Source organism: Enhydra lutris, unplaced genomic scaffold (genome assembly GCF_002288905.1).
Source record: "Enhydra lutris kenyoni isolate GAN:26980312 unplaced genomic scaffold, ASM228890v2 scaffoldscaffold16, whole genome shotgun sequence".
Classification (NCBI taxonomy): Eukaryota; Metazoa; Chordata; class Mammalia; order Carnivora; family Mustelidae; genus Enhydra; species Enhydra lutris.
In genome coordinates this window covers 5,939,934-5,950,046 of record NW_019154100.1, presented here as the reverse complement: position 1 = coordinate 5,950,046, position 10,113 = coordinate 5,939,934, and positions in this window count along the sequence as shown.

Below are 10,113 nucleotides of genomic sequence, written 5' to 3'. Positions count from 1 at the left end.
ATTCCAAGTTGAGTTTTCCAAAGAGGAGGATGTAGAAAAAAGGGAAGAGAAGAAGGTTGAGGATAGGACTTTAGAAGGTACAGAAAATGTTAAGGAAGGAAATGAAGAAAGGACAAAGGAAGAAGAAATTTAATTTGTGCAGGGCCAGAGAAGCCAAGGAAAAGAAGCATGTCAGGAATGTTCTGAGACACCGAGCAGGAGAGAAAAAGCACTTGGCAAGTTCTGAGCGTTTTTAATCCTTGTAGTGGATTAGGAAGGGTTTGATGAAAACAGCCCAGCCCTTTGAAGAAATGTGTGGTTAAAGGGGAAAAAAGTTATGTTAGTTTAAGGAGGGAGTGGGATTGCTGAAAAGTTGGTATTTTTGCTTATTTTAGGCAAAGGAAAAGCTGACAGCATATTTATACAGTGTGGAAGGACAATTACTGGAGAGAGGAGACATAACATGGTAAGGAAATGATGAAGTGAAAAACGGTTTAGAGGATGGGAGAAACTAATGGAATTTAAGGAACAGGGAAAGATAAGTTCCAGAAAAAAGGAAGGACGCCTTGTCCTTCCAACCATTGCTGAAAATAGATCAGTTGTGAGGACCTGAGAATGATGTGTTCAGAAGTCTATTCAAAATGGATGAGATCAAGTTTTAAGGCACTGTTGGAAAAGAAAGATAAGGGAGGAATCGGATCACCCACAGTCATTCATCTCCTAAAATGGCCATGTACAAAATAGAAAAGAGGGACTGCCAAGATAGTCTTCCAGCATTTTTTTTTTAAAGTGATTAATGGTAAGTTTTGCCCAAATAATTGTTGTATCTGTTATATTTAGAAAAGTCTAAACCTGAGAAAGCAAATGGGTTTAATCTGTCATGTCAACTCCAATTGATTAGTGAGCCTGCAGTGCTACTGAAAAGGACTATGAGACCTGTTCTAGCTCGGCAGGAGAGCCCCTTGTGATTGATCAGCCGTGTCTACTTTGGGCCAAGCATAGAGGGTTGATGTATTTGCTAACTCTGGAATCATAACTGTAAGTTATTTAGTCCAATTTCTGATATACAGATCAGGAGCAAGACAGCATTTAGATATTCATCACAGGTTTATATAAAAGTAGAAATGTCAGGCAAAGCCACCCAACTTTAAGATCCCTTAACTGAAAGATTTGGATTTTGGAACCCAAGTTTTGAAACTACAGAGTTGAAGCAGAAATACCAGGCCCCTCTCATTTCTCTAAACGGTTTTCTGATTTCTTGTTCACTCTTTCCTTCCAAGTTCATCTGGGACTGGTGTGGAAACACATTTGAACTTTACATTAAAGAAAGTATGACTGAAATTTGCACCACTATTCAAGATCGGTTGTCTGATTTTTTTCCCCAGTGGAAGGAAACACTATTCTGAATCAAATTGCTTTCAATATGTACTCTTTTTAGTGAGATGAAGAGAGAGAGAGGATGGTAGGGAGGGAGGAGAGGGACAGCATCTCTCTATACATAGAGAAGTATCTACAGAAATGATGGGGTAGGTGGGATCCCTGTGGCAAAACACGTTCTGTAGTGTCATCTATCAAAGATGTAAATGTTGGTTAGGGACTTGGGAAGATGAGTGTGGTTGGGGGGGTAGCAGTCCTCTTCATCTGCTTCAATACCCCAATTTAAACTGGATATAGAAAGTGGCTATAGAAAAGCAAATCAGAAGGTCTATCATTTCATTAAAGATATTTTACTAAGAATATATATATTGCAATGTTTCTTGAGTGTAATTGACTTTTTGATTAACATTGTTGAAAACTAATTTCCATGTTTAATGGTTACATTCTTGTTGCTATACTTGTGTTATAAAATTCCTCTGCTATTATGTAGTGCATTGTTCATGTGAAGCTGTTTTTAAAGGAAACACAGCTCTGTCTTGATAAATATCAGGAAACTACCAGATGTTTCCTACTGTCTAAGCCAAACCAGTCAACAGTATGATCACGCTTTCTCTGACACAGTCGTGAACTATCACATCACCCACAGCCACCCTATAATACAGAGTCCAGTGCTTTAGCTCCCAGCAAAACGTACAGCTTTAAAAGTTAAAAAAAAAAAAAAATGAGGACCATCATTCTAATATTACTTTACCTTTCTTACCAAAAGAAAATGCTGTAGTCATATTCGAATTCTTAATCCAAAAAAGGAATAGACTTGCTTTCTAATATCATGTAACACTTCCATAAATAGAATTTATATTTTTTTCTCTTCTGAGAGTAGGACATTATTTAAGAGATTAGGCAGAGAAAAAGTTAACCTGTTGTTTAAGAATAATATATTAAGAAAGGCTAGTATCTAAGCAAGATTCTTATTTGAATAACCTAGAACTAGTTGTAGTTCCCTTGCTGAGCAGGCATGCTAATGTTGATGCCACGTGGGCAGGGGGTGAGGTGGGAAGGGAAGACAGGTTTTCACACTGAGTAAATGGCATCTGCAAAAATTGGGTTGCCGAAAAGCTTACTTAGGCTTACTTAGCTATCAGCCAGCAGTTCCCTGGACAGGTATATTCAGAAAAACAATGGGAAGACAATGGCAGATTCAAAATGTTTGGAGTGGAACTTTGAAGTCAAGCTGAGTCATTTATACCTACATCCTCAAGCAGGCAAAATAAGGCCATGAAAAGTTTCTGAAGGAAATATATTATATGATTGCTATTGAGATTCTTCATGAAGAGGGGTAAAGAGAAAAGTGTGAAGGGCAGAGGTAATGGCATGTCTTTGTATAAGAGCCTGGAAAGAATGCCTATCAACAGGCTGGAAAAGCTCCAAGAGGCAGAAGCAGGCAGAGAAGCATGGTAGAAAATTCCGAAGTGGAAGGAGGAAAGGGCTTTGAAAAGAGAGAAGCTTCCAGCATCAAGAAGGTCACCAGTGAATGAGAATTTAAAGGCACTGGATTTGACAGAGAGTCACGTGCAGAATGTCGGTAGTAAGAATGGAAGTGGGACTGCAAGATTTCAGAAGAATGAGTAATTAGTAAGGGACAGAGTCAGGCAAATGGTACAGAAAATGCTCTTAACAGTCGAAACTGAATAAAAGCATGGAAGGTATTGCTCACATAGGAAGCAGAACAAGGGAAAGTTTACTGTTTCTTTTATTATTATAATTGTTGTGGTTATCACTGATTGGGGTGGAGGGAGCAAGTTACATTTTTAGGTGGAAAAGAGGAAGCCCATTGAGGTTAAGAATTAAAAAACCTAAGGAAAACAGCATAACTTATATAAGTTCCAGGAGACCCAGGGATACAAGAGCTCAGAAAGATAGGCCTAGCAACAGAAAAGGAAAACGCTTGCTTGTCCATCAGAAAAGAAACGGACCAAGAAAGAAAGAGGAACATTTGAGACATTTTCGTACAGGAAGGAGGAAAAGTAGGAGAGTGTCATGTGATGTTCTCAAATTTTTCTCCTGAGTAAGAGGGTAGGACAAGTACCAGCAAGATGGCGGGCTAAAGCAAGATGGGACTCTTGAAGAGAAGAGAGAGAGTTGGTGACGGATATGGTGGAGAATTCAAATGACAAGTAACAGAATCCCAGTCAGCAAGGGGGCTAGCCGCGGTTCACCAGGTTTTTTCCATACCTAGTCAATAGCCTGAAAGCAGAAGAAACTTCAGAAGATGATGGTGGAGAGATGGATTTTCACTAGAAATTAACTGGAATTTGGAGGTGAGAGAGAGTGGAAGGTAGGGGATACGTAGAAAGACGACTGGATAGTGAGGCTTGCCAAGAAGGATGGCAGGAAGATGATTCAACTTAAGGTTGAATTTTATCTTGGAACTTCCTCTTCATTGAAATCGTCAATGGTATTTGCTACACATGAAACTGCCTTGGGACAGCACTTGGGGGAGATGAAGAAAAGACTCAGAGCAGAGCACAGTGGCAGGAGGTGAAATGTGAGGGATCCGGGGGGCGTGAGTGGGGTGGGATTCCAGACCACAGGAGACACTGAGAAAGTAAGCCTCAGGAATTCACATCCATGGGCCATGGGTTTCCGCAGGACTTGCCACGCGAGAGCTGAGTGAGCTCTGTCAAACTCTTAAAGGATGGTGTGAAATTATCTGACGCTGGAGCGATACAGGAATGGTGTGAAAACGGCCGGCTGCCAGGTTGGACGGGGGCAGTGAAACCCAGATGGTGGGGAAAATGGAGGAAAGTAAAGCGGCTACAGAAGGAGGATGTGGACAAGCCTCTGTGCTTCTGTAAAGGAGAGGGAGAGACGAAGTCCCCGAAAACTCACCGGTTTGGGATTGAAGACAAACGTGTTTTCAGGTAAACCCGTGCTGGCAGAGACAAAGGGGAAGAGAAGGGAACAGAAATGGAGTGGCCCCTGCAACGGGAAAGCACGAGGACAATGCTGGTATTTTGATCTTTAAGTTGGTGATTTATCATGAAGCAGGACGCAGTTGTCATCAGATTCTATATTCTGCCTGAAGTGCTGCTTTCCCTGAAAGAGGGTCAGGGTCCAGGCCTGAGGTGCCTTTGACCTTCTGGCTCAAATGACTGATGAAAAAAATCCTGGTTTAAATAAATCATCTAAGAGCACCAGGGGTCAGGCCCCTGACAATTTACCAGGCTTGGAATAAGGAGAGGAGGAGAGTGAAGTGCATCCGTAATCAGCCTGCAGGGCCGGCCTGGGGACTGGCCGAGATAGTGACCTCCCACCCTCCACTGCTCTCCTCTGCTCCCACAGCCCCCTACCGCACACCCTCCTGATCTCCCTGTTGTCACTCCCCCGGCCCCCGATTTTTAAGATCCTCTTATGGATCCCAGAAAGTGCAGGGCAAACTGGCTTTGGGAGAACTACAAATGATTAAAACATAAGATTCGCAATTCACTGGTAACCTGGGGAGTCTGAATTAAAACCAGAACATTATCTCTTAGATAGCTTCAAAGGGGAGAAAGGACCTCTGAATATTTTCTGTGATGGCAAACAGTGCCTATCGCATCAGAGAGTACAGCACAAAGAAATATTTCACAAAGTGAACATAAGTATGAAATGAAGGACCTCACTCACGCTACACCAAAAACATTACCAGCCTCCCAGAAAATCCCCTCCCCTTTGTTTGCACTCAGTCACACTCTACGCCTAAAGGCAACCATAATCTTGACTTCTTACCCCATCTATTAGTTTTATATTAAAAAATTCACTGCCACGGGGCGTCTGGGTTGCCCAGTCCTTAAGCGTCTGCCTTCAGCTCGGGTCATGATCCTGGAATCGAGCCCCACCTGGGGCTCCCTGCTCCATGGGAAGCCTGCCTCTCCCACTCCCCCAGGTTGTGTTCCCTCTCTCATTGTGTCTCTCTATCAAATAAATAAATAAAATCTTAAAAAAAAAAAACACTGCAAAAAGACAGAAAAGATATGCAACTTGTTCATGATTAAAGAACCACAAATCAAAACAACGACACAGAAATAAAAAAGTAAAAAGTTCACCATCATTTTGCTCGTGTTTTTAATACACTCTGGGCATAGCTCCAGATAGAAATTATTAATATCTTAGATGGGAGATATGCCAACAAAAATACTAGTACTTTCATGCATTGAGGTAGTACAAGATAATGGAAAAGTGGGATGTACAAAACCAGTACTGTAATCCTTTGGGTGAAGAAGATGAGAATTTCTAAGTTTGAAGTGTTAAGAGGGTCATCGTCTTAGAAGTTAGCAGGTGAGGGAGACAGGAGGAATCAAGGTCTCTGATGTCATCAAGGAAGAAGCAAGGATGGCAGGTAACTGATTGCCATGCAAGAGAAGGGCAAAACTGAGCAGCCTGAACTTCAAACATGACGTGAGGGCAGTAACGTCGTGGTCAGGATATGGCAGTGGAGGCCCCTCAGCGTGTGAAGGAAAATGTGTGGAAGAAAGGGCAGTGTCTTAGAATGACTGGGATAATAGGAAAAGCTCATGGGAGGAGATAACCGGGAACATGGGTCAGTTTGATTACTGTGGAATGGGAGAGGGACGGCACAGAGGAGGGTATGCGGGGCTTGTGCTCTAAGTCTCCCAGAAGCTCTCACTGTAGTGAGAAGGTACCTGGTCTGGACTAAAAGCCCAACACAACCTCTTTCATGTGGGTTATGTAGGCAATCTACTTCTTAAGGTAAATACTTATTGACCCATTTGAGATTAAAATAGATTGTTTGGGGGCACCTGGATGACTGAGTCTGTTAAGCGTCTGCCTTTGGCTCAGGTCATGATCCCGGGGTCCTGGGATTGAGCCCTGCTCCAGGCTCTCTGCACAGCGGGAAGTCTGATTCTCCCTCTCCCCCTCTCTCAAATAAATAAGTAAATGAAATCTTTCCCAATTAATTAAATAATTAATTAATTTTTAAAAATGGGCTGACTTACCCTGGGGGGTGGGGGGAGGGTGTTGAGCATATGTACACAGCATATCAAATGGAATTTCAGGAGGTTAACTGACTCCCGAAACCCACTCACACATATTCATGCATACATAGTACAGCTTAAGAGCTCCCGGTTTTTAAAAAATAAAAATGAGTGTTTGAAAGAAGAGTTTGCCAACTGAGGATATTTATTTAAACAAAGGAAAGTCAGAAGTCCCGACTTAAACATATGACCTTTGGAAACTCCTTGACTAGGGAAGGGAGGAGGCAGGGGGAGGCGCAAAACACTTAATCTTGTCATCTCTAGGATGAAAATAAGTCATGAGGTCTTTAGGTGTTCTGAGGCATTTCAGTGTTGGGGGGGTGTGTGGGGGGAGGAGGGAGGGGTCCCCCACGACACCAAACAATTCTTGGACATCAGCTGGGTATGTCTGAATTCAACGCAATCCTGACACTACCCACCTGAGACAGCCTCAGATGCCATAGGTTAAGCTCCCAGTGCTCCCAGACTGACGCTCCCCACCCCCCACTTCAGATGCTGACTGCAAGTCCAGATTGTTACCTATGCTTCTGACCGACTGGCTATAAATGAGAGGTTCCCATGTCTTCCTCCTTGGGTGGGATTCATTTGCTGCAGAGGCTCACAGAACTCAGAGAAGCATTCCTTACTAGATAACTGGCTTATTACGAAAGGATAGAACTCAGGTACAGTCAGGTGGAAGAGAGGCATACAGCAAGGCTCGAGGAAAGGCAGCACTCTCTCCTAGCACACATTTCCCCAGTCTCCACTTAAATAGCAAAGAGCAGCTCTCCAAATCCTGTCCTTTTGATTTTTTAAAAAATCGTTTATTTATCAGAGAGAGAGCACAAGTGGGAGGAGGGGCAGAGGGAGAAGCAGACTCCCTCTGAGCAGGGAGCCCAGTGTGGGGCTTGATCCTGGGACTCCAGGATGATGACCTGAGTTGAGGCAGTCACTTAACCAACGGAGCCCCTCAGGTGCCCCTGTCCTTTTGATTTTGTAAGGAGGCTGCATTATATAGGCACGATTGAATCATTGGCCTTTTGCAATTCATTCAACCTCTAGTCCCGCTCTTCTCCTCTTCCCCAGGTCAGGGGGTGGGACTAAAATTTCCAATCCTCTACTCACGTGGTTGGTTCTCCTGTCAACAAGCCCCCACCCTTAGGTGTTTTCCAAAAGTCACCTCAGTCACTTAGCAACAGACACCTTTGTTGCTCTCATCACAGAGGAAGTGCCAAGGGTTATGGAAGCTCTGTGTCAGAAATGGAAGGAAGACCAAATATGTATCAACTTATAAATCACAAAATCCCATGGGGTTTAATACCTACACTGTCTCCCTCTCAGGATCAAATGAAATAATGGATGGTGCCCAGAAAGTGTCAAAAGACCATACAAATAGACAGAGTCACTATTCGTGTTATACTTATTTATTGCTTGTTGGTTTATTCATCCCAAGAATCTAGCTTTTCCTAGAATATTGACTATATGAGGAGTAGGAAAACATCTTTTTTCCTCCTACTAGTGAGTAAATGGTTAAATCTCCCCATCTCTACTCTGGAATTAGGACTGGGAAAACAAATTAAATTAAATACCTTTCAAAAGGGAGATTTCCTTTAGATTTGTTAAATGGCCTGAATTATGAATTAGATGGTTAGAACAGTCTTCTTGACTTTAGATTTCAGAGCATTATAAATATGGACAGAAATTATACAGTCCCTATTTTTCCATTGCTGCTCTCAGATTTCCTTTTCTGGGTATCCTTACCCTAAATGCCCGAGGCAGAGAGAAAGGGAAAGTTTGGGTTCCATTATGTACTAAGTGCAGGAAAACAGTTAGAGAACGTCCAACCAAATACCCCAGTCAGCTGCAATTTTGGCTTAACTCATTTTTTAAGCAATTAAGAAGTTTAGATTAGTCTAATCAGAATTTGCTAATAATAATAATAACCATACAGATGGAGGATGAAAACAATAGGAAGCAAGAGAAAGGGGAGAGGAGAGTGAGGGAGAGAGAAGAGCAAAAGAAGGAAAAGATGCAGAGAAAGAAAACCAGTGTCTCAACAATGTGGAAAACCAAGAAGATACATGAGAATCTAACCCAAATGGCCTTTACGTTTTATCCTCATTCATTTTTGTCACCCTCTATTTGTTACAGGTTAATTATGCCAGGTACTAAGGGGAATACAAAAGATGTGTATGACTCAGGTCTTTGTTATATACATACATCCAAGATAACCTGATGGTTTCATGTGAAATAAATTAAAATCATCTTCTCTAGAGAATACAATGTACAACATCCAAGGAAATAATATTAAGCAATGATACAGTATACGATTCCAGTGGAAACAAGCTTTCTGGCTTTGAATCGTGGTTTCGCCATTTAAAGCCTGTACAACCCTGGGAAATTTACCTGAGCTCTCCAAACCTCAGTTCTCTTGCTGCAAAATGGGTGTAATCCTACTGAGATAGGAAAACTGAGGGACCTCATGAAAAACAAAAAGCCAAAAAACCCTTGCTTTCTTGCTCCTTTTCCTGCTTCTATTCTTGCTAGGACGTGCATCCTGACCCTATACATGGTTTAGAGTACTGATAATGTCTTCCATGAAAAGTCAAGGAGTTAATGATTTCTTTGGAGTTTTCCAGCACAGTTGATAACATCTAAGGAGTGACCATGGGGTCATCATGTATGTCTTCCAAGACTATACACTCCAGCCACCTGGATGTCCAAATCCCTGGCTCCAGGGCAAAAGTGACTTATGGAGGTGACCTGAGCTTTCATCCTCGCTTTGGCCAGTTCCTGGATGCTTGAGAGGACGCCTACCGCCGACCACTCCCATATAAAAACCCTAGACCCCCAAGCAAAGATGAGACTCTCTCTCCTTTCCCCTTGGAGACTCTCATGTGCTGTGTCTCTATCTGCTTTCTCTCTTCAATAAATTTCAGTAAACTATCCTCCCACTTCCTCTGGGCTCACATTTGATCTGCATGAAGCCAAGGACCCTGTTGGCTGGTCCTGTGGAACCACCTCTGGGTCCTTGGATGGGGTCAGCCTGCATCACTGGTATGAATCTTATAGGGCCCTTCTGAGGATAAAATAGGTTAATGTGTACAAGGCCCTTGGGACAAAGTCAGATAAACTCAACAAATGTCAACAAGCATCAGAAATAGGCACAGGAATAGAAAGAAGACTCCAAATAAGGAGTCTGCAGACTGCATATGCTTGTTGTGGTTTTGCTGCACTAATTTGCTACAAGACCTTTATAAATGTCACTGACCCACAGCTACCGCAGCTTAGAAACTCACAGGACATAGTCCACAGTACCCCCCCTTCACTTCTGATACCAATTACAAGTTCAGGGGTACCCAAGACCACTCTTAGAGTCAATAATTTGCTAGAAGAACTCACAGGGCTCACTGAAAGCTATTATAGTCAGAGTTGCAAGTTCATTACAGCTGAGAGAGACAGAGAAAATCAGCCAAGGGAAGTGATGCATGGAGCAGAGTCCAGGAAAGTTCCAAAGACGGAGTTTCCAGTTGCCTTCTCCCAGTGGAATTATGGACAACATGTTCCTCTTTCTCTCAGAAATGATGTGTGACAATATGCATAGGGGATTGTTAAGCAGGGAAATCCACCAAAGCTTGGCATCCAGAGTCTTTATGGGGGCTCCATACTCAACCACCCAGATGCTTGGGCCCCATCTCTAGCCTCCCCAGAGATCAAATTGACTCACACAAGATTCAAAGAC